At 48.6% G+C, this 24331-nt stretch overlaps 1 protein-coding gene across 1 annotated transcript in view; it reads left to right on the top strand.

Moving 5' to 3' along the window:
- The first annotated feature begins 13179 nt into the window (after positions 1 to 13179).
- Positions 13180 to 24331, top strand: part of SEMA4D (semaphorin 4D) — a 74485-nt gene continuing 63333 nt past the window's right edge. Inside the window, exon 1 of the mRNA XM_024731944.1 lies at positions 13180 to 13595. The gene's annotated coding sequence lies outside the window, so the exon portion shown is untranslated. The remainder of the gene's footprint in view (positions 13596 to 24331) is intronic.

Below are 24331 nucleotides of genomic sequence, written 5' to 3'. Positions count from 1 at the left end.
TCTGCCAGGACAGCACTGTGCCCCCGAAGCTCACAAGAGTCTCTCTTCCCCCTCACCTCCCCGCCCCGGAGCATTACCGGTGTGTTTAGTCCTCACCAATGTGATCAGGAGAAGGGAAGGTCATGGGTCTCTGACCCCATTGCTTGTTTGTGGTTTATTAGTTGTTTGCGTTTTCTCCTTGAAGCACCTGACCTTGGTCTTTATCTACTTTATTATTCACTTTAATAGAAATTGAGCTGTTGCTCTTTCACTGATTTTATTGACTTGGGGAATTTCTTTCATTTTAGAGTATTCTGGAAAAGAAAAGCCTATTTACAAGCATTTCATCCATAAGCTTTTTAACAGATACAAATGAACTTTGCTTGGAGACCCGTGGGACCATCACCTGCTTCTGTGGTTCGTCTGGGGGGTGGGAGTGGCCTGAGGGGTCTGAGCCTTTCATGTCCATTGCTCTGGGACAGGCATGGGTCTGCTTTGGCTATGCCAGCCTGGCCGCCTGCCTGCAGGACATGCAATGGCCCCCATGAATGTTGGGGCCCAAAAAAGAAATTGCTGATATTTGGAATTGGCTGTGTGTGTGTTTGTGTGCATGTGTGCCTGTGTGTGTGCATGTATTCCTGAAAAAGAGTGCACAGCAGAACTGGAGGATTGCATTCCAAAAGGTTTTCATGGATTTAGGAGTGTCTGCTCACTAGGAGGCTTATAGAACTAGTTTTATATATATCATTTTGATTTTATTTTTAGCCAGATGATAAAACTCACCTCCCCACACCCCTTCCACACTTCTTGCTTGTTTAGAATGACAATGCACAAGTGAAAATTCATCAAAATGTCATAAGTAATGCAGCATGTTTTCCTGGGAGGCAGTTATGTGCCCCAGATAGATGTTGGGCAGTGTGTCCTGTTCGCACACATGGCTTTTCACTGAACCCTTCATAGGGTGCTGTGTGCTCATAGAGGATTTCTCTCCACGGTAATGTTCTGCTCCAGAGCGGGGGTGGCCCAGGCTGGGTGGCATCTCGGAAGCTGTGGCCCTGATTGTATCAGTCAAGGTTCTCCAGAGAAACAGAACTAGTGGGGTGTGTGTGTGTGTGTGTGTGTGTGTGTGTGTGTGTGTACATAAAGAGAGAGGTTTATTCTAAGGACTTGGCTTTTGTGACTGGGGAGGCTGGCAAGTCTGAAACCTGCAGGGAAGGCTGGAGACTCAGGCTGCCTGGAGTCAGAATCCCTCTTTCTTGGCGGAAGATCAGTGGTTTTTGTACTAAGACCTTCAGCAGATTGGATGAGGCCCACCCAGATTATGGAGGGTAGTCTGCTTTACTCAAAAGTCTACCAATTTAAATGGTGATGCCATTCAAAAAATACCTTCACAGAAGCCTCTGGAATAATTTGGCCAAGTATCTGGGCATTGTGGCCCAGCCAGGTTGACATGTAAAATTAACCGTCCTGATCAACACCCCCAAGGGCCTCAACCCCATGGTGGGTTATAGATTAGGTACATGAGCTTGTTTAGGGTGTACAAGGACAAGGGGTGGCCTGCTCCCTGAGCAGACAGGGGCTTGTGGCTCGTCCCCAGGGGCCATGGGGCCCAGTGCCAATGTGGAGGAAGGTAGCGTTTCTTACATTCTGATGGTGCTGGGAGCACAGCTCTGGCCTGGTGTAGGCTGAGCCCCATACTTGCTGCCTTGGGGCCTCATTGGGACTGCTCCTTCATTCCGTCACCTCTGGCCCCATGTTTAGGCCTGAGTGACTCCCTAGGTGCCTCTGGGGAGGATACTTGTCATCCTCTTTCTATAAAATGCTTCATTTCCTGACATGGACACGGTGGAAGTGTTTATTATCTGAAAGGCTTGGTGCTCCACATCCTGGTATTTTCTTTTTCCAGCAGAAACCCTTGTTCGGGTCATGGTCTGGCTGTCCTTTCCTGTCCTCCATGCCGCTGAAGTTGACCTGTCCGCCTGGCATGTTCTTATCAGGCCTCTTGGCTGTGCTGTTTTTGGTTTTTTTTTGCGATACGCAGGCCGCTCACTGTTGTGGCCTCTCCCGTTGCGGAGCACAGGCTCCGGGCGCGCAGGCTCAGCAGCCATGGCTCACGGGCCCAGCCACTCCACGGCATGTGGGATCCTCCCGGACTGGGCCACGAACCTGCGTCCCCTGCATCAGCAGGCGGACTCCCAACCACTGCGCCACCAGGGAAGCTCTTGGCTGTGCTGTTAATTGGACGATAAATAATCACAGTGAAACAGAAGAAAAGCAGTGTGGTGTCTCCAGGCAGGCTTGGCCTGGTCCTCCAGTTTCTGTAGGCTTGGAAATGACCTGCTTGGTGGATAAGGGAAGGGAGACAGAGCAACAGGAGCTCTGCAGGGTTCCCCAAATTGACGAAGGAAGATGGCTCTTCTCATTCTTTTCAATCGGGTGCGCTGTTTGAGGCTAATGAATGAATGCGTGGATGGGAGAGTGGGCTGGTCCCAGAGGTGGAAGGGCTTAGGGTGGCAGGCCGGAGCCCGAGGGGCATGGGTACCAGGGCTGTGACCCAGGGTTGGGCGGCAGGAGGGAACGTCAGTTCTGGCCCTGGCACTCGGTGTGTCTGGTGGCTTCTCACACACCTCTGAGCTGGCTGAGGCTCATAGAGGGACGTCACTAGGTTCCCGGGGACCCGCAACCTCTCCTTGCCTCTGGGTGTGTGGGGCACAGTGCGGGCACAGCTGCCCCCAGGCCTCTGAAGCTTCCCGCGAAGCCCCTTGTCTCGCTATTTGTTAGAAAAGTGCGGCCCACCTTGGCAGCCAGGGGCATGCCTGAGCGTGCGGCTCTCCTGGTGCTCAGGGGCTGTCGGGCCTCTGTGGTGCCCAAGCCTGACCCTCTGCCAACCCGGGAGGCCAGCTGAGAGGCCAGTTGGGATGCCAGAGAGCTGGCACTGGAGACGCCTGGTGACAGCGGTGAGTGCCAGAGCAGTGTGGCAGCTCTGCCTCCCCCTGCCCCCAGGTCCTAAAGCACCAGCTGTTCCTCTCAGAAGCGCCTTCTGGAACTTCTTAGGGTGGCCTGGTGGGGCGTCCGGGGACTCCCCAGTGACAGACCTGAGACCAGTTCTCTGGTCTTGACACCCTGTGGAAAGGTTAGCCAGAAGGGATGTGTCAGTGAACAAACATTCTTTCTGCCTTTTTTCTCTTCTTTGAGGGACATAGGTCTGCTGGTAGGGGCTTGGGAAACCAGCGGCTTGATCGTTTTTCATTTTTCAGCCCTGTCCTCAGTCAGGATGTTCTGGGAATCAAACTGGAAATAGATGACGAAGTGTATGTAGTTTTTCAAAAATGGTCCATGTCTGCTGAAGCTTGTGTTCTGCAGGGAAGATTAACGGTTAGAGGCCTAACCACAGAGAAGGAAAGAGAAGCTAATTTAAACAGTTTACAGAGATTATTGACTTGGCTCTCTCATCTGTGTACACAAAGGAATATTGCTAGAAACTAAGAACTTGGAAACACTCAGATAGGTTTTTATTTTGTTTGTCTAGCATAATCTTTGTGGTGTTCTTATCTGGATCAAAATGCCAATGATTTCTTGACTCAACCACCAACATGGAGTTTAAATGAGGGTTAATTACCATTCAGAAGCTTGTGATGCAAGCTTGTGAGCTGGGCGAATGAGTCAGGTTGTGTTTGTTTTTGGTGTTTACTGATGCCAGGTATCTAGAAGCTGCAGTTTGCATTTGGACATCATTGGGGTTCAGTCTGTTGGCAGCCAGTGGGAGTGGTGGGAGGACCCTGCCCAGAAGCTGCAAAGTGGCTAGAACTTTTCTGAATCAGGAGCATGGGTCGCACAGTGCAGCTTCCGGGACCCAGAAATACTGCCATGGGGGTGTAGCCCCCCTTCTTTCTCTGCCCTCTTCCCTTCGTGATCTCAAGGAGGAGATGAGGAACAGGGTCCAAACTTGTCACTGACTGATTGGGCCAGAGTCTCCATTGCCCTTTGTCTACATGCAGGTCTGTTTAAGGTTCTGGTCAGCTCAGGTATGGCTAAAAGTGCAAAATGCTTCTTCAGACGATCGATGTATTTTACCGACTTTTTGGTTGCCTCTCGTGGGAAGCAAAAGCATGATTCTTTGAAAGTCCAAAGGATTGGACAAGTTGACTCAGGATCTCTGTCTGGTTTGTGATCACAGTATGAACAGACCCTGTCCCACGTGTAACGGAGCCTGCGTGCACGGTTCACGCAGGGAAAGTCTGGAAGCCGCACTCCAAACCAAGCAGCACAAGTCTGCAGAGAGTGATCCGCAGTTAAAGCTTTAACTTCCTGCTTTTAGAACTCCCTTTTATTGTTTTATTTTCATACAAGTACACTTTTGTAAATCTACTTTTCTGATAAAGTTGTTTTAAAATAGAATTTACCATTTTAACCACCCTTAAGTGTGCAGTTCAGTGGCATTAAGTACAGCCACGCTGTTGTGCAGCCATCACCACCGTCCACTTCACAACTTTTTCATCTTCCCAAATGGAAACGCTGCACAAATTCATTAAACGCCAACTCCCTAGTCCCCCTCCCCCAGCTCCTGGTACCCACCATTCTACTTTCTGTCGCTATGAATTTTGCTACTCTAGGGACCTCAGACAAATAGAATTATGGAGTATTGTCCTTTTGTGTCTGGCTAAAAGTGAAGTGTTTTTAAAAACATTTGAATCAAATTAATGTAGTCCTTTTACTCTTTTTTCCTTCATATTTAAAATTATTTTATAGTAAAAGTGATTATTTTGGTGTACAGTTCTGTGAGTTTTAATACATGTATATTTATGTAACCACTTCCACGATCAGGATTCAGAATAGTTCCATCCCCCCAAATTCTCCCCTGTACAGGCAGACCTCAGAGATATTGCAAGTTCCGTTCCAGATCACTGCAATAAAACGTATATTCCAGTAGAACAAGTCACATGAAATTTTTGCTTTCCAGGTACATAAAGTTATGTTTGCACCATACTGTAGTCTATTAAGTGTACAATCTCATTATGTCTAAAAAAAACCCAATGTATATGTACCTTAATTTAAAAATACTTTATTTGTATCATCTTTTTAGATTCTGCATATAAGCAATATCATATGATATTTGTCTTTCTCTGTCTGACTTACTTCACTTAGTATGATAATATCCAGGTCCATCCACGTTGCTGCAAATGTCATTATTTCAATCTTTTTAATGACTGAGTAATATTCCATTGTACATATGTACCACATCTTCTTTATCCATTCATCTGTCGATGGACATTTAAGTTGCTTTCATGTCTTGGCTATTGTAAACAGCACTGCAATGAACATTGGGGTGCATATATCCTTTCAAACCATGTTTTCCTCTGGATATATGCCCAGGAGTGGGATTGCTGGATCATACCGTAGCTCTATTTTTAGTTTCTTAAGGAACCTCAATATGGTTCTCGATAGTGGCTGTACCAATTTACATTCCCACCAACAGTGTAGGAGGGCTCCCTTTCTTCCACACCCTTTCCAGCATTTATTGTTTGTAGATTTTTTGATGATGGCCATTCTGACGGGTGTGAGGTGATACCTCATTGTAGTTTTGATTTGCATTTCTCTAATAATTAGTGATGTTGAGCATCTTTTCATGTGTCTCTTGGCCATCTGTATGCCTTCTTTGGAGAAATGTCTATTTAGGTCTTCTGTCTAACAAATGAACTTATTTACAAAACAGAAACAGACTTATTGACTTCGAGAACGAACTTATGGTTACTGGGGGAAGGGTGAGGAAAAGGAATCGATTGGGAATTTGGGATTGACATGTACACACTGCTATATTTAAAATAGATAACCAACAAGGACCTACTGTATAGCACAGGGAACTCTGCTCAATATTCTGTAATAACCTAAATGGGAAAAGAATTTGGAAAAGAATAGATACATATATATGTAGAACTGAATCACTTTGCTGTTCACCTGAAACTAACACAACATTGTTAATCAACTATACTCCAATATAAAATAAAAATTAAATTAAAAAAATTTTTAAAGGCAAAAAAAATACTTTACTGCTAAAAAATTTTAACCATCATCTGAGCCTTCAGTGAGTTGTAGTAGTAACATCAGAGATCACTGATCATAGATCACCGTAACAAATATAATAATAATGGAAAAGTTTAAAATATTGTGAGAATTACCAAAATGTAACATAGAGACACAAAGTGAGCAAGTGCTGTTGGAAAAATGGTGCCAGTATACTTGGGTCAATGCAGGGTTGCCACAAACCTTCAATTTGTAGAAAACACAGTATCTGCCAAGGGCAGTACCGGTAAAATGAGGTATGCCTGTATTATCCTTTATATTCACACCCTCCCATCACCCCTGACCACATAGAACTACTGACCTAGACTGTCCCTCTGGTTTACCTGTTCGTGAACTTCCTATAAATGGAGCCACAGAGTAGGTAGCCTTTTGAGGTTGGCTTCCTTCCTAAGCATAACACCTTTGAGGCTCATTCAAGTTGTTGTGTGATCGACAGTTGATTTTTTTCTTGTCACTGAGTAGTAGTCCATTGTACGCTTGAATAGAGCTGCCATAAACATTCATGTGAGGGCTTTTCTGTGAGTGTATGGTTTCATTTACTTAGGATAAATACCCAAGAGTGGGATTTCTGGGCCATAGGGTAAGTGTGTGTTTAACTTTATAAAAACTACCAAAATATTTTATGGAGTGTCTGTCCTGTTTTACATTCTCACCAACAACCTGTAAGAATTTTAGTTGCTCCACATTCTCACCCATACTTGGTTTTGTTAGTAGGTTTTTTTTAATTGAAGTATAGTTGATGTTCATGTCTTGGCTATTGTAAACAGCACTGCAATGAACATTGGGGTGCATATATCCTTTCAAACCATGTTTTCCTCTGGATATATGCCCAGGAGTGGGATTGCTGGATCATACCGTAGCTCTATTTTTAGTTTCTTAAGGAACCTCAATATGGTTCTCGATAGTGGCTGTACCAATTTACATTCCCACCAACAGTGTAGGAGGGCTCCCTTTCTTCCACACCCTTTCCAGCATTTATTGTTTGTAGATTTTTTGATGATGGCCATTCTGACGGGTGTGAGGTGATACCTCATTGTAGTTTTGATTTGCATTTCTCTAATAATTAGTGATGTTGAGCATCTTTTCATGTGTCTCTTGGCCATCTGTATGCCTTCTTTGGAGAAATGTCTATTTAGGTCTTCTGTCTAACAAATGAACTTATTTACAAAACAGAAACAGACTTATTGACTTCGAGAACGAACTTATGGTTACTGGGGGGAAGGGTGAGGAAAAGGAATCGATTGGGAATTTGGGATTGACATGTACACACTGCTATATTTAAAATAGATAACCAACAAGGACCTACTGTATAGCACAGGGAACTCTGCTCAATATTCTGTAATAACCTAAATGGGAAAAGAATTTGGAAAAGAATAGATACATATATATGTAGAACTGAATCACTTTGCTGTTCACCTGAAACTAACACAACATTGTTAATCAACTATACTCCAATATAAAATAAAAATTAAATTAAAAAAATTTTTAAAGGCAAAAAAAATACTTTACTGCTAAAAAATTTTAACCATCATCTGAGCCTTCAGTGAGTTGTAGTAGTAACATCAGAGATCACTGATCATAGATCACCGTAACAAATATAATAATAATGGAAAAGTTTAAAATATTGTGAGAATTACCAAAATGTAACATAGAGACACAAAGTGAGCAAGTGCTGTTGGAAAAATGGTGCCAGTATACTTGGGTCAATGCAGGGTTGCCACAAACCTTCAATTTGTAGAAAACACAGTATCTGCCAAGGGCAGTACCGGTAAAATGAGGTATGCCTGTATTATCCTTTATATTCACACCCTCCCATCACCCCTGACCACATAGAACTACTGACCTAGACTGTCCCTCTGGTTTACCTGTTCGTGAACTTCCTATAAATGGAGCCACAGAGTAGGTAGCCTTTTGAGGTTGGCTTCCTTCCTAAGCATAACACCTTTGAGGCTCATTCAAGTTGTTGTGTGATCGACAGTTGATTTTTTTCTTGTCACTGAGTAGTAGTCCATTGTACGCTTGAATAGAGCTGCCATAAACATTCATGTGAGGGCTTTTCTGTGAGTGTATGGTTTCATTTACTTAGGATAAATACCCAAGAGTGGGATTTCTGGGCCATAGGGTAAGTGTGTGTTTAACTTTATAAAAACTACCAAAATATTTTATGGAGTGTCTGTCCTGTTTTACATTCTCACCAACAACCTGTAAGAATTTTAGTTGCTCCACATTCTCACCCATACTTGGTTTTGTTAGTAGGTTTTTTTTAATTGAAGTATAGTTGATGTACAATATTATATAAGTTACAGGTGTACAGTATAGAGATTTTTTTTTTGTGTGTGGTGTGTGGGCCTCTCACTGTTGTGGCCTCTCCCGTTGCAGGGCAGGCTCAGCAGCCACGTCTCACGGGCCCAGCCGCTCTGAGGCATGTGGGATCTTCCCAGACCGGGGCACGAACCTGTGTCCCCTGCATCAGCAGGCGGACTCTCAACCACTGCGCCACCAGGGAAGCCCGAGATTGACAATTTTTAAAGGTTATACTCCATTTATAGTTCTTATAAAATATTGGCTATATTCCCTGTGTTGTACAATATATCCTTGCAGCTTATTTTACACTTGATAGTTTGTACCTCTTAATCCCCTTTGTCTGTATTGCCCCTCCCCCCAACCCTTTCCCCACGGGTGAATTTGTTCTCTATATCTGTGAGTCTGTTTCTTTTTTGTTACAGTCACTAGTTTGTTGTATTTTTAGATTCTACGTGTAAGTGATATCACACAATATCTGTTTTCCTCTGACTTATTTCACTTAGCATAATGCCTTCCAAGTCTATTTATGTTGCTGCAAATGGCAAAATTTCATTCTTTTTATGACTGAGTAGTATTCTGTTGTGTGTGTGTGAGTGTGTGTGTATATATATATATATTTATACCACATCTTCTTTATCCGTTCATCTGTTGATGGACACTTAGGTTGCTTCCATAGCTTGGCTGTTGTAAATAATGCTGCTATGAATATTGGGGTGCATGTATCTTTTCAACTTAGCAATTTTGGTTTTTTTTAGATATATACCCAGGAGCGGAATTGCCAGGTCATATGGTAGTTCTGTTTTTTAGTTTTTTGAGAAACTTCCATGCTGTTTTCCACAGTGGCTGCACCACCATTTTTTTAGTCATTCTAATTTGCATACACTGTGTCTCCTTGTGGTTTTACTTTGCATTTCCTAGTGACTAATGGCATTAAACATATTCTCACGTGCTTATTTGCCATCTCTATATCCTCCCTGGTGAAGTGTCTCTTATTTTATTGGGTAGGTTTTTTCTTCCTGTTGAGTTTTGGGAATTTTTCCTATGTTCTGAACACAAGTTCTTTGTCAGGTTCGGGGTTTTCAAATATTTTCTTCCAGTTTGTAACTTGTCTTTTTTTTTTTTTGCGGTACGCGGGCTTCTCACTGTTGTGGCCCCTCCCGTTGCGGAGCACAGGCTCCGGACGCACAGGCTGAGCGGCCATGGCTCACGGGCCCAGCCGCTCCGTGGCATGTGGGATCTTCCCGGACCGGGGCACGAACCCGTGTCTCCTGCGTCGGCAGGCGGACTCTCAACCACTGCGCCACCAGGGAAGCCCCGTAACTTGTCTTTTAATTCTTGTAACAAAATCTTTCACAGAACAAAACGTTTTAATTGTGATGAAGTTCAACTTACCAGTTTACCGTCATTCATAGGGAGTACATGGAAAGATGATTCATTTTCTGTTACTGACCTCGTATCCTGTGATTTTGCTCACCTCACTTGTTAGTCCTGAGAGCTTTTTTGTTGTTGTTGTAGAGTCTTTGGAATTTTCTGCAGAGGCAATCATGCTGTCTGTGAAAAGGCCGTTTTATTTCTTCCTTGCTAATCTGTATGCCTTTTATATCTTTTTCTCGCCTCATTCACTAGCCAGGCCTCCAGTGCACTGTTGAATAGAGGCAGTGAGAGGGGCCATCTGCCTTGTCCCTGGTCTTAGGGGAAAGCGTTCAGTCTTCCATCACTGAGTATCATGTTAGCTATAGGTTTCTTCACAGATGTCTGTTAGTAGACTGTCGAGGTTCCCTTCTATTTCTAGTTTGCTGAGAATTATCATGATTGGATGCTGATTTTTTTCAGATACTTTTTCTACATAAATTCATATGCTTGTGTGTTTTTTCTTCTGTAGACTGTTAATATGGTAGATTACATTGATCGATTTTATATACTGAACCAGCCTTGCATTCTGGGATAAACTCCATTTGGTTGTGGTGTACCATATATATATATATATATATATATGTAGCTGGATTAAATTTGCTAATAATTTTTGAGGATTTTTGCATCTGTGTTCATGTTGGTTTACAATTTTCATGTGCTGTTTTTGTCTGGTTTTGTTATCAGGGTAATGCTGGCCTCATTTAAGTTGGGAAGTGTTTTTTCTTCTGTGTTCTGGAATAGCTTATGTAGAATTGATGTTCTTTCTTAAATGTTTGGCAGAATTTGCTGGTAAAACCATCTGGGTCTGGAGGTGTCTTTCTCAGAAGAGTTTTAAAGTATGAATTCTATTTCTTAAGTATTGTTCAGGTTACCTATTTCATCATGATGCATTGTGGTAATTTGTGGTGGTTGAGAGATTGGATTATTCCCTTTAAGTTGTTGACTTTACTTGCAGAGTTGTTCGTGGTATTCCCTTATTATCCATTACTGTCCGTGAGGTCTGCAGCGATCACACCTCTCTCTCCTGGTACTGGGATTTGGGAATGTATTAGACCTAGTGTCTGAAATGTAGCCTTTGTTTGGAATGGGGCCAGCATCCTAGCTGAAGGCATTGCCCAGTCTCCCTAGGCTGGATTCCCTGGGTTTCCATGGTATCTTTAGGGAGTAGCAAATGAGGTGTGTTCGGAGGAAGTTTAAGGCTTTTGGCCAGCATTTGTTGCCCAGGGGTGGAAAGTTAATACACGGCACCCCAGTGACCTGCATGTCATGTCTTCTTATGTTTCCAGAAGCATCAGTTTGCTGCCAGGGAGCAATTTCACACAGTGGGGGAGGGGGGTGGGGGTGTGTGGAATCTCACTAAAGGGTGGAAGAGATTCCCCCTTTGTTCATGGTGTTTAAGGGGATTGTTCCAAGTGGTGTGTGTGTAGTATTGACTAATTTATGTTTCATGTATTTCTAATCAAGGCCACAAACTGGGTTCGTTTTTTTTTTTTTTTTGGCTGCGTTGGGTCCTTGTTGCGGTTCATGGGCTCTAGGCATGCAAGCTCAGTAGTTGTGGCTCGCAGGCTCTAGAGCACAGGCTTGGTAGCTGTGGCGCACGGGTGCACGGGCTTAGTTGCTCTGTGGCATGTGGGATCTTCCTGGACCAGGGTTCGAACCCATGTCCCTTGCATTGGCAGGCAGATTCTTAACCACTGTGCCACCAGGGAAGCCCCTGGGTTGCTTTTAAAACCCTGGTAAATTAAAGCCAGTGTAGTGGTATGTTTTAATTAGAGGTTTAAGTGGAGATTGTTTAGTAGTGGTCGTTTATTTGATGGGGATGGAAGATAGTTGATAGCATGTCCTTCTGTATGATACTTTGTCTTCCTTCATCAGGAATCCTAAAGTAAACATTTTTAGAATGAGGAAAGCTGTGGGGTTTGGGCTGCTGTTACAAAATACCACAGACTGGGTGGCTTATAAGCAACTGACATTTATTTCTCACAGCTCTGGAGGCTAGACATTTGAGATCAGGGTGCTGATGTGGTCGGTCGGGTAGGGCCTGGGTTCAGGTCTTGGACTTCTCACTGTGTCGTCCCAAGGTAAAATGGGCGAGGGAGCATGCTGGGGTCTCTCTTATAAGGACACGAATCCCATTCATGAGGGCTCCACTTTCATGTCCTACTCACCTCCCAGAGGCCCCCCTCCTAATACCATCATGCCGGGGGTGGGGGTAGGATTTAACATGTGAATTTGGCGTGGGGGGAAATGTAAACATTCAGACCGTAACAATTTCTGATCCTGATATTGTGACATCTTCCTAAGTGAGAGAGAAAGGGTCATAGTTGTTTAGTAATTTGTCAAGCAAGATTAATTTTGCTTCATTTAATTAAAAAAAAAAACTGTGTCACACTGGGCTTTAGAATAAGAGAGGCATTTTTGAGCAATAGAAAGAAAATAGGTTTTTGCAAAAGCAGAAGGGTTTGGAAACCTGTGCAGGCCCTGGCGAGGTTAGGGACACAGAGTTTCCTAAATGATTGCAAGTCATTTGGAGGACCAGGCCTGGCACAGTGACCGCCCTGCTTTAGTCACTGTATCACAGTCCTGTGGCAACTCAGTCTGTCCTTCTGCTGCTTGCCTGCTGCAGGCTGGTCAGGAAGTTCCAGGTGAGGGGCTGTGGCTTGGATACTAGCCACCTGGACAGCTTAGGTCTTTGGAGGGCTGTTTCCAAAAGTGGGGTGGGGAGCCTTTCAAGAATTGTAATTCTTCTAGGCGTAATTTTCCCCCTTACTACAAAAGTAGCACATGTACTGTAGGATGTACAGAAAGGAGGGGAATTAAAATCAGCCCCTCCTCCAATAGAGTTTGGGTGTAAATCCTTTTAGCCCCTGCAGCCCTAGTCTCCTTTGGGGCTAAATTGTGGGCACCACATGCTGGCGTGGTGCCTTGGGGGGCGTCCCACGTGAGATCCCAAGACCATCTAGTTCTGAGGTCTCAGAAGATGGGCAGCTAGGCTGCGAGGGCATGAAAGTACGTGGAGGCACGCTCTTCCACCCGTTCCCCGTGTCCTGTGTCCTTGTCCGCACGTGGCCGCCAGGAGGGAGGCCGGCGCCGGGGCACAGGTGGAGGCATGGTGGGGAAGGAATGCCCACTCCTTTTCACGGAGAGTGTTCAGCTTTGAGAGCTGAGAGGGGGAGCCCCTGTTAATTCTTACCTGTACGATTAGCTCTGCAGATTAATCATTCTGTTTCTTTCCAGGAGTTTGGTGACATTTTAGTTTCTGTTCTGATTGCTTGTAAAAGAGTAACAAAACCCTCTTTGGGCCATGTCTTCTGGAGCTTGTGGCTTAGAACCTCATAGTTATATAGTAAGGAGAGGGCAGTGGAAGTGGAGCAGCATCCTTGCAGAAGGTTCCGGTAACGGACGTGGTGTTCCTGTGTCATCGTCATGTGAACGGCAGTTACGTCCTTTGGTGTCACATGAGAACTCACCTGAAAACACCGACCATCGGGACTGCAGACGTTGCCATGTGCTGTCCAGGGACTGGATATGAGGGTGTTGATCAGTGCGCACAAATTACAGTGCAAAGAGCACAGTTTGCCTGTCACCGAGGAGCTCATGCATGCATGTGACCAACTTAGACTTGAGACGGATGTTTCTCAAGCGTGGCCTTGTGCAGACGGAAGCACACGCCCTCTCGACATGACACGGCATGTGTTCTATACAGAAGGAACCTCACTAACTCCCTGGGTGGCCTCTCAAGGAAGCGTGTGCCCCAAGAACGGTCTCTCCTCTGACCTCCAAGGAATGGTCTGCTTGGTATCAGCGTGTGTGAGCAGGTGTGTGCAGGCTGGAAGGGGTCTGGGTGTGGGCAGACCTGGGATAAACGTGTGTGGCTTCCTAGAACAGTGATTCTTTTCAAAGAAAGAGAAGGTCCCAGGTGCCCCCCTCTCTCTGATGTTAGGGATTCTTAGAGATGTTCGAGGAACCCTGGAAAGAATTCTAGTTTGGCAGAAAGAAAAGGCATTTCTGAAAGTGAATTGGCGTCCCTGTTCTTTATTTTCAAGGCTGTGTGAGCACAGACCTAAGTGATCAGCATGTTTTTTTATTTGAGTAAGGGAGGATCTTTCATTCATATCATTCAGCAATTTATGTGTCATCTCCATTGGCACATGCCCCAGCTGGCTGCAGTTCCTTGCTGGGAATGTCCCACAGCCTGGGAGGGGCTGCTGGGACACTGCTGGGCCTCTCACTGGACAGTGATGCTCCAGGACCTGCGTCCCTTATGCTGTCGGGGCAAACCTCCTCCCTGCTCCCAGCTCCCCAGCTCTCCTCATCCCCCACTCCCCTCTAGAAATGCAGGAGTCCTTCTTGGTACCACTTCCCCTTTCACCTCACTGTGTACCATTGCCGGGTCCTGAGCCCCCTTCCCTCCCAAACCTCACAGTTCTCCCTCCCTTCTGTCCACCATGGACTTTGGAATGAGCATCCTTTGCATGGAGCATTGGAGCCTGTGGGGTTTGTCTGGCTTGGTACAGCTCTGTACGTGGTACGTAATGCAGACAGTCCTCGCCTGTAGACAGGCAAATGAATTCTGTCCAGTGTCAGGGCAGTTGACTTCCTCCCACGGAAAAATCCAGTTTTGTGCCTGTTGGAAGTTCATTTCTATATTTCTTTATTTTATATATATATATATATATATATATGTATGTATGTATTTTAATTGAGCTGAAGTGCACATAACATAAAATTAACCACGTTACAGTGAACAGCTCAGTGGCATTTAGGACATTCACAATGTGTGTAACCACTGCCTGTATCTAGTTCTAAGACCTTTTCATCACCCCCTGCGTGATGAAAGTGGTACTTCACTGCTGCGTACCACTAAGCAGTCACCCCCTTTCCTCCTCCCTCGGCCTCCATATAATCTTGTGCTTTCTTTGAAGGCACTGTAATGTCTCATTAGTTCCTCATGAATAATGAGTTAAATAACATTTTTAACATGTGGTCTTTTGTGTGTGTGTGTGTGTGTGTGTGTGTGTGTGTGTGTGTGTGTGTGGTACGCGGGCCTCTCACTGTTGTGGCCTCTCCCGTTGCGGAGCACAGGCTCCGGACGCGCAGGCTCTGCGGCCATGGCTCACGGGCCCAGCCGCGCCGTGGCATGTGGGATCTTCCCGGACCGGGGCACGAACCCGTGTCCCCTGCATCAACAGGCGGACTCTCAAACACTGTACCACCAGGGAAGCCCAAATGTGGTCATTTTTTAAAATGACATTTTAACAACCATCCCGCCCTTGGCTGAGCTGCCAGCCCTTCTCACTGGGTGGTGCTGGTTTTCAGTCCTCCAGCGCCTCCTGTACTACCTCCGTGGCATGTGGTGGGCTGGGGATTTTTTTTTTTAGAATGAGAATCTTGTCATGGAGGGTAGGTGAGCACTTCACGTGTGGACTTTCCTGGTCTTGTCTGGGGCTCTTGGGTGGTATTTTGAAAAGACGTCATCTTCCTGGGCTGGTGCTCTGTGCCCTGCCAGGTCAGTCAGCATGTATTGATTAATTATCACAAGGCCAGTGCTGTGTTGAGCAATCCAGATGTTTACAGTTGTGGAGAGGGCATAATGCCAAGAACAGAAATCCCATGCAGTCGGAGCCAGTGGGCTTGCGTGCTAGGTGTCGTCATCAGCTGAGCAGAGAGCAGGACCCTCACCCCCTGAGCTCTCTGGGCCCCGTGGTAATGGCCACGAGTTGGCCCAGCCTGTCCCTCAGGGGCTGAGGACTCCCTGGCACCCCATGTTCCCAGCAGACCTAAAGCACAACCTCCATGTGTGAAGGTTGAACCCCCTAACTGGCCCGAGTCTCAGTCAGTCTTCCTCGTGGGGCCCTCACTCTGGTGCGACCTCAGGTTTGAACTCGGCCCTCAGTGACCCTGGCTTTTCCCAGTCCCTTGGCCATGTGGGGAGGGACCTTTCCCTGCTGTCCAAAACCAACCGCAATAAGCAGGTGGTTGTGACCTTGAGCAGAAAGAGAAAGGTCAAGCCTTGATTGTGGGAACCCCCAGAATAGTCCTGTTGAACAGAGACAAACCCCTGTCTGCAGAAGGGACTGGATTGTTGGACAGAAGATGGCTGGTGTGAGCTCAAGATTTTCACCTCAGGAGGGCTGTTGGTGCTTTTGTAAACGGCCAAGGACAGCTTTCAGTTCAAGGTGTCCTTGGCTTGTTTTTGCTTTACGTGATAGGCATTTGTTAGCGTCTCCACATCCTATCCGACGGCTGCTTGTTGTCGCTCACATCAGTGTTGTCATGAGGGGAGAGCTTGGGTCCCCTTCCCTCGGAGTCCCCACTTCTCTCCTGAAACCAGCTTTGCGGGTTTTCCGTAAATAACACATGGCTAACGACCTTCATTTCTGTGAGGAGTTGTGGCACCATACCAAAGTTTTGGAGAGAAGTTAGTGAAATGTCCCAACATCTGTATTCATAAGAAATCAAGTTTCAAGTATTTACCGCACAGTGGTGCGGAGCGATTTCTAAGCATTTCCCTTTGGCTACGCAGAGAATGTCGCAGCCAGGGTGGCGTGTGCGTGTGTGATTTCAGCACCTCGCTCTGCATTTTGGGTCTTAGTAGAGCCTGAGGGTTTCCCTTCCTAACCCAAACCAAGTTTAATCAGCTGCTAGGAAAAGCGGTTTGCTAAAACCCATCCTACCCTTCTGTTAAATCTGATCCGTTAATTCATTTGTTACTACAGACACATGTTGATCCCAGGACTTTCTCCAGGGTTTGTACACTGGTTTTCTATCCTTATGCCATTCTCCAGTGTAGGAGAAAAACTCAGGTGGATGCAATTTCTAGAGGTTTATTTTGATGGTTTTCCTCATGTGTCAACACACCTCAGGTAGGGCGGTGGGTGTCACCATTACCTCCTTGGTTGGCTGAGGAGGTTTGACTCAAAATCGCAGCAATCTGCTTAAGGTCATGTGTCCAGAAAGACACGTACGCACACTCTGGTGCCAGTCTGGTCCTGTATATACTCTCATTTATTTAATCCTCTCTTTGGGGATGTTTTCAGTTTTTTGCTATCGAGAGGCTCCTGGGTGAGAACTTTTGTGCGTGAGTATCTGTCCCTGTTTCTTATCATTACCCGTAGCTAGCATTGACTTTTCTAAGGTTCCGGATGTTGCTTCTTGAAGAGGCTTCCTGTTGACGTTGGGGAGGGACTCATACCTCCTCACCACCATTGAGCCTTATCAGTTTTTCTTTGTTAATTCTGTAAGGGGAGAATGGCATCTTGTGTTAATTTGTATTATTCTGATTACCAGTGAGATGAACATTTCATTTCACACATTTAGTTGCAGCATGTTTAGAAGAGAATCTTTTGTGTTCAGGAGAGCAGTGACCAGTTCAGCAGTGACCGCCCCCCGCCCAGAGCATGAGGGCAAGCATTTGTTGGTGGTGGGAGTATTCCCGCCGGGAACTTCTCTCCCTGCAGGGGCCTGGAGAGCAGGAGTCCTGGATACACTGTGTGTCATGCTTTGGATGGCCCCATGGAGCCCTGCCCACCTCCTGGAGGGGTGTCAGCTTAAGCAAAAGGTCCCGTGTGCTGTGTTTGATGTTTCCAAGGAAAGGCTGAGTTTTCCACAGCGAGTGGGACACTGGGTGTGCGTGAGTGGTGTGATTTTCCTTTGATGTTGCTTCCCCCTGTTTCTCTGGCCTGCCAGCCCCCAGGAGCAGCTGTGACTTGAGGTCTCAGACACGCCCCTGAGTTGACTCCTGAACCAGTCCCTGTTTGTACCGTGACCCTGAACTGGTGGGACGTTATGGAACCCTATGAGTCTTCAGGAAGGTGGAAGTCAGAGGTCTCACCTGTCCATCAGACCCGTGTGTTTTGGGCTTCAAGTAATTTGTAATCAGTTGTCACATGGAAAACAAAGCCAGACGTAGTAATAAGAGGCTTTATTAGGAAGAATTATTATGGGGGAACCAGGGAGGCAGCTGTTGCAGTGGAGAGATGTCAGCGTTCAGCAAACTGGGTTTTTCCTTGGTAGGGAGGTGTAGACAAGGCTATAAGGACCCGGGTGTGGGGATGAAGAGTGATGGGGTGGTAGATTGGGAGATGTGTCCTCCAAGGCCGGCCTGTTCTCAGGGGCGCCATCCGAGTGCTCAGCCTCACGGTGGGTCGAGGGAGGCCTGGGGGAAGGAGAGAAGCTGAACCAGAGTCGGGTAACAAGTGTTTTGTTCCGATTTATCTGTAGGGATGAGCTGTTCAGCCAAGGCACAGAGTGGAATTCGGGGGCCCGTGTCTCACCTTGCCCTAGGTGAAGGGGGCCCCCCGTCTTATCTGAGTCATGCGCAGTGAGCCCTTCCTGGATCACAGAGGGATGGCGCGGTCTACCTGCCGATCGCAGGGCCAGGTGCAATCAAGACTGTCAGGCTGAGCTCTGCAGGGAGTGGGTCTGTCGTGGCGGCGGACAGGTGGCTGCCTGGACTGCGTGCTTCAGCCCCCTGGGCGCTGAAACCTCAGTGAGGCCACCCTGCCCCGCCCAGGCCTTTCCCATGGGGACCTGCTTCCAGGGGAGGCACATGTGAGCTGGGCTGTGATGGATGGGAAGGACCTGCCGCACGCAGGAGTGGCTCTGGGGACAGAGGGCCGTGCGAGGGGGCGCTGGCCATCTACAATGTCGTGCCCTTGAGCTGCTCGGTGGGGCTTGGTCAGGGGGTTGGGGTGCCTCCTGAGGGAGGCCAGGAGCCCTGTGGAAGGAAGGAGCCCCGGCAAAGGGCTTCCTCAGCATCGTGCTCCTCCTAGGCTCTGATTGGGGGACATTTAGTAGGCCCGCCCTGATTACAGGGTTATTAAAAACTCTCACAGATTCCACGACATTTTTGGTTTCTTCCTTTCTTTTTTCTTGCTTTGACTCTCCCCCTCTTCCTCCCCCCTTTTCTCTTTTTCTGATTTTGGTTTTTACGTTCATAATTCACTTTAAAACTTAAACATTGTTGAGATACTAAGCTTGAGCACCAGCAGTTTCTTACCACGTGATTGTGAATTAGGGGCCAGTTTGGGAGCTTTGTTGTCACTCACACCATTGCTAGCGAGGCCTGACCCGCCCCCACTCCTGCACCTCCCGGAGCTCATGCTCAGTGTTCACTGGGCCAAGGGGAGTGGCATGAACGGAATCAGGGTGCAAATGATGCTCTTTGCTCCCAGTTCATGCAGATGCTGCATCTGGTCTCTCCTGGCCAGGGGAACTGCACCCCATGACTGAGTCCCAGGGGCCTGTTGCATGGCTGGGGCATTTAGTCTGCGTGTAGGATAGGGGGTAAGGGGTTCTGGCTCACGGTTTGCCCTGCTCACGTGTCCCCTTTTCTCACTCTGTCTCAGACTCTGCCATCCCAGACGGTAGTAGGAAGCCGCATCCCAGTTGCTAAAATGTTTGATGACACCGATCATCAGGTAGGGGATGAAATCCGCCTGCAGAGTGCAGTTCTTTTTAGAGGCGGCTCCTGAGCAGGTCTTGCCGTAGGTGTTCCTCCATCAGTGAGCAGCTTCATCTGTTTGTTACGCTCCTGGCACCAGCTGGGGACTGGAGAGGCAGAGGAGGAAAGCTGGTGTCAGAAAGCTCAGGCAGTTCTGCTGGAAGGTTCACAGTCTGTCTGGGAGCTGCGGCTGCAGAGGCCAGGACAGGAGAAGGGCTGCTCGAGGCCATGCTGTGGGAGCAGGTCCAGGAGTGGGGTGTCTGTGGTCAGCGCCAGCTTCTCTGGGCAGGAGGGGAAGGGCCGGGACTGCAGAATGGGGTTGCCGCCCAGCGCTGGCATGAACGCTAGCTCCGAGCCTCTTCACTCTCCATCCATCGCTGCCTTTGATGCTGCTCCTCCCCTGCGGGGGCGTTGGCAACCTGGGACCTCCAGTCTCACATCCTGGCAGTCAGATCTAAACTGGATTTGAAGCTTTGGCCCCCGCTGTGGCCCTGGAGGGCCGTCTTCAGCTCAGGGTCCGCCTTGGGCACTTCTTGAGCTTTTGTTTCGTTACATTTACTTGCTCTGATTAAGCCAGGAGAGAAGAGAGCTTCTGAGGGAGCGATTCTGTTGGTTTGGGCTGGGAGCCAGCAGCCTAAGAATCAGCTTCCAGAAGAGCTAACAAAGTGAGCAGGATCCATGCTGGCAGCTCTGGACATGGCAGTGGAGGAGGGTGGTGGAAATGTCAGGTGCCAGTCGCATCAGTCACACCCCGAGCTAGCGGGGCCACGGCCACTTCAGATCCGCAGACATCTGTGCGTGTCCCGGAGAGAGACCTGGGTTAAAAGTCTTCCAGACATGCTTGCGTTAGAGGGAGCCAGGAGTGACTTTTATTTTCAGTGTGTACACAAGACATTTAAGTACCACGTCCTCTCCAGATGCCCGTCCTGCTGATGGAATTGTTCTTGGAGGGAGCGTTCGGTGTTTGCTGCCCAGGCTCCTGGCCCTGCCCTGATTCCCCGGCCCTGGGAACTGCCCCACCCCCATGTTAGGAATCTCCCCTTGGCTTTACCTGTCACGTTGTAAATAGACAGCTTACAAAAGATAATTGAAAAGGAAAGGCTTAGGAAGATTAAAAAATACTCTAGAACTTGTGTTGAAGTGAAGAAAACAACTCATTTCCAGGATCAACTTTGCCACTTTGAAGGGGTTCATATGGAAACGTCGTGCGGGTGGGTTCTCTGTGTGAGGGTGGAGCAGGTATGTCCTTGTGTTGCTGCTGCGGGCCCGTCTGTCTCTGTGACGAGAGTCCTGGGGACGTGCAGTGATCCAAGGTCAGCCTCTGCGAGGAGCTGACCTCTGGGATTGTGTGTCTTCCCATGAGAACGGGGACCAGGTGGTCTTGGAGGCCTGGCTTCAAGGCGTGGATCTGTTGGCGGTGCTGGGACGCCTACCTTGGGGATGTCACCTGCCTGTGGGCTTCCCCGAAGCACGGAACAGGAGGGTCCGTGAGGGGCTCTGCGGCCTCCCAGGATAGGGTTCCTGTGGATGTCTGTGGGGTACAGTTTTATGTCTCATCTGTCAGTTTTTCCCTTTTGACTCAAACTCTTAAAGCCTGGTGGTCCTGCTTATGGTGAGAACTTGAGTGCAGGTAGTGAATTACTCTGAGTGTTTTTGTTTTGGTGCTGCCTGGTCGTTAATCCCACAGTTTTATTCTTACCAAGAGTGCGCTGTGCGTGCTGCCTGGGTACCAGGGTGGCCCCCAGAGGCAGGGGGCTCCATGGACATGAGATAGAGCACCTGCCCATCGGAGGTGTGCTTTATTTTTAGCAAATGGCATTTAGCGTCTTGCAGAGCTGAGAGCAGGACGACTGTAGATGTAATTAAGTGACTCTGAAATGGGAGTTAATTACTTCTGCCTGTGTCAGAAGGCCAGGGAGGGTGTCTCTGGTCCTCTGGCTGCAGCCCTGTGAGGCTGTCACCTGGACAAGCTCCCAGGACCACCCCTCGAGGGCATCCAGGGTCCTGTGGGTGCTGCTCTAACTAATGGTGAGTGGCCTGAGGAGCTGGAAGTTCATGACTCTTTAATGTAAAAATTATATACAAGGAGCTTTATCCTAACGCTGATCTGTGCATGGTATTAGCCCAAATGTGTCCTCTCAAGGCGTACGGAACAATTATATTACAGGAGCAACAGGTCACTGACAAGAAGGCATGTATGTATAACGCGGTGTGTTCAAAAGCTGCCAGCCCAGCTCAGGGGCTGCCCTGGTCAGTGTCTAGTGAGAGAGCACCCGTGGGTGCTGGTGCTCTGTCCATCCTGCTAAGGACGGGGCTCCAAGGAACCAGGACCAGGGTGGACAGAGGGCTGCGTCTAGGACCTCCCTCCATAGCTGTCCCCCACTCTGATCTTGTTGGGTCCATTCATAGTGACTGGAAGCTTCCACACCTCCAGCCACACCTGGGCCCATGCTGTCCAGTGCTGTGGCCGACACCACACGGTGTGAGAAGCGCTCCACTTCTCCACACCCCGGTGTGGCCGGTCAGAGCCGAGCAGCGCTGTGGCTGTGGAGACCTAGACTCAGAAGCGACAGTAGGATATCCTGTCCACGACCCTATTAATTATGTGTTGAAGCGATTGGGCTTTCGATGTGTATTGGGCCAAATAAAATATATTATTAAAACTAACTTCACCGATTTGTTTTTACTCTCAATGTGACTTGTAGGCACACCTGAAATCATGCACGTGGTCACGTGTGCGGCCCGCCTGAGATCTGTGGGGGGCACAGATCTCAGCTGTTCTCTGATACCCTCCGTGTTTGAGTTCCCCCTTCTGTCAAGGCCCAGCCCATAGGCTGGGGGGCACAGATTAGGAACAGGTAGGTACATCAGGCTTTGAGAATACCTTGAAACCAGCTCTAAGTGCTATTGTTTTTGCATTTCTGCAGACAATTACGCATAGCCTGCTGGGCCTCATCCAAGAAATGGGTTCTGTGCTCAGATGGTGTTTCTCTTGCATGGGGAACCGAGCATTTGGCCTTGGTGAGCACGCTGCTCCCCTGAAAGGCTATCCCAGCTCCCTGTCATTCAGGCTGCGCTTTATCCGGACTCCCTGTTTTCCAGGCTCCCCGTTGTCTGGGCTTTTGTCTCCCTGATTTCCATGGATGAAGAAACGTGCAGTGCATCTGGCCTGATCTTCCACTTACAGCTGTGGCCTGCGCGTGCTGGTTGGCGTGCCAAGCCTGTGTGTCAGCGATGGCTTTGATGAACTCCTGCCACTGATCCGGTGGGAGGAGGGACCACCGTTTAACCCTCTTCTGCCCCTGGAAGCCCCACTGACAAGCTGGTGAATGTGGGCTGCTGTTTGAGTAGCTGCAGGGCACGTGGCCCGAGTCCTGGGAGAGACCCATAGGCCTTCCCACATCTGGCTGGGCTATTTATATCCCACAAAAGCCTGTTTTTCTCTGAAAAGAGTGAACATGTGGTGATGCTGTCATGTGCATGGGTGAAACCAGTGAAACAGCCTTTCAGTAAACTCCTTTCTGGTGCATCCGACACGTTTTCATGGCATGCACAGGCTTCCGGGTTCCACATCTGCCCTGCCCTGTGGTGTTCGTGCACACTTGGAGTGCGGGCAAGCTGTGGCCCCCAGGGCGGCCCCGCTCCCATGGCGGGAGAGCATGGCTAGCCCAGGGTGTGGAGCCCCAGCTCTCCCTGCTAGCCGGGGAGGGACAGGTCCCTCTGGGGCCCATCACTCGAACAGCATACTGAGCTCCTGAGCTGTGCCCCACATGCTCTAGGCACCGGGCTTTCCACAGTGGAGAGAGCTTTCTCGTGTTGGGGAGGACGGGCCACAAAGGGGATCAGTAAGTCAGATGTGGGGGGGGTGAGATGGTGGTGGGTGCAAAGAAGAGAAGTCAAGCGGAAAAGGGGCAGTTTGTTGAGAAAAGACAGGAGCTGGGCCTGGGTTTGGGGAGGAGTGTTCCAAGCAAAGGGGACAGCAGCTGCAAAGGTCCTGAGGCAGGAGTGTGCAGGAGGGACAGGTGAAAGGAGAAGAGGTAGGTAGATGGTGAGTTTATCTGTGCTCAGGGATGCTGAGATGGGAGCCCTGGGAGCCAAGGGTTTGGACAGGACCACAGGCCTCTAGGAAGAATGGACCCTGGAAGGTAGAACAGGGCACCCTGTTAGGAGGCTGTGAGGTGATCCAGGGAGAGACGTGGTGGCTTGGGCCAGAGTATAGCAGTAGGGGTGGGAGGATGGCCCGATTGGGCATTTATTTGGAGGTGGAACTGAGAGGACTTGCTGCCAGGTTGGATCGGGGATGGGGTGGGGGCCGAGGGTGCACCGAGGTTTTTGGCTGAGCAGCTGGAAGGATGGAGGGTCCACTTTACAGGCCAGCTCCACCCGGGCTGTCTAGGAGGCATCCCAGCCTTGGGAGTTGGGGAGTGTGGCTTGGGGACACATGAAGTTTGGAGGGGAGGAGACCCTAGGAGCCTACGCTTGGAGTTGGGGAGATGTCCAAGGAGTGGCCCCGAGGGGTAGTTCCCAGCTGGAGCTCAGCAGCAAGTTCTCCCAGAGAGCAGGCAGCCTTGCCTGGAGATGTCCCTCAAGCATGCGTCCATCAGTGAGGCTGGCCTGTGGGGGACACGAGGATGGGCCTCTGGGGTGAGATAGCCCTTGATGGGAGACTCAGACAGGTGGCTGTACGGGAAGGAAGAGGGTGTGAGTGGCGGAGCCTGAAGCTGTCTGGAGGTGGGGAGAGAGCAGCAGGAATGTGGGTGAGGCAGAGCCCCTCCCCCGTCCCTGGCATGGCTGGCTTTGAGGACTCTGCCCAGCTTGGTTTGGGGAGCAGAAGGTGGGTTTGGAAAGGGGGTGCCTCCATCCTTCTATGTAAGCCCTGTACGGATACTCTTCATGCCTTCATTGCCTTGTTTTGCTGCCTCGTTGGAAAGACATGGCTCTCCAGGGTCTTGGATGGCCCATGCCTTTGAGTCAAAGGGGGCACTCATTTTTGCAGGAAAATGCCATGGGCAGCAAAAGTGTCCTCACTAGAACCTGAGAGAGGCCCAGCTGTGTTCATTATGGAGACAAGATCGTGTGTCTTTGTCTTCTTGGCCATCTGTGAGTGTG

Source organism: Neophocaena asiaeorientalis, unplaced genomic scaffold (assembly GCF_003031525.2).
Source record: "Neophocaena asiaeorientalis asiaeorientalis breed wild unplaced genomic scaffold, Neophocaena_asiaeorientalis_V1.1 scaffold160, whole genome shotgun sequence".
NCBI lineage: Eukaryota > Metazoa > Chordata > Mammalia > Artiodactyla > Phocoenidae > Neophocaena > Neophocaena asiaeorientalis.
Note: the sequence above shows the minus strand (reverse complement) of the source record. Positions and strands in the feature narration are given on the sequence as shown.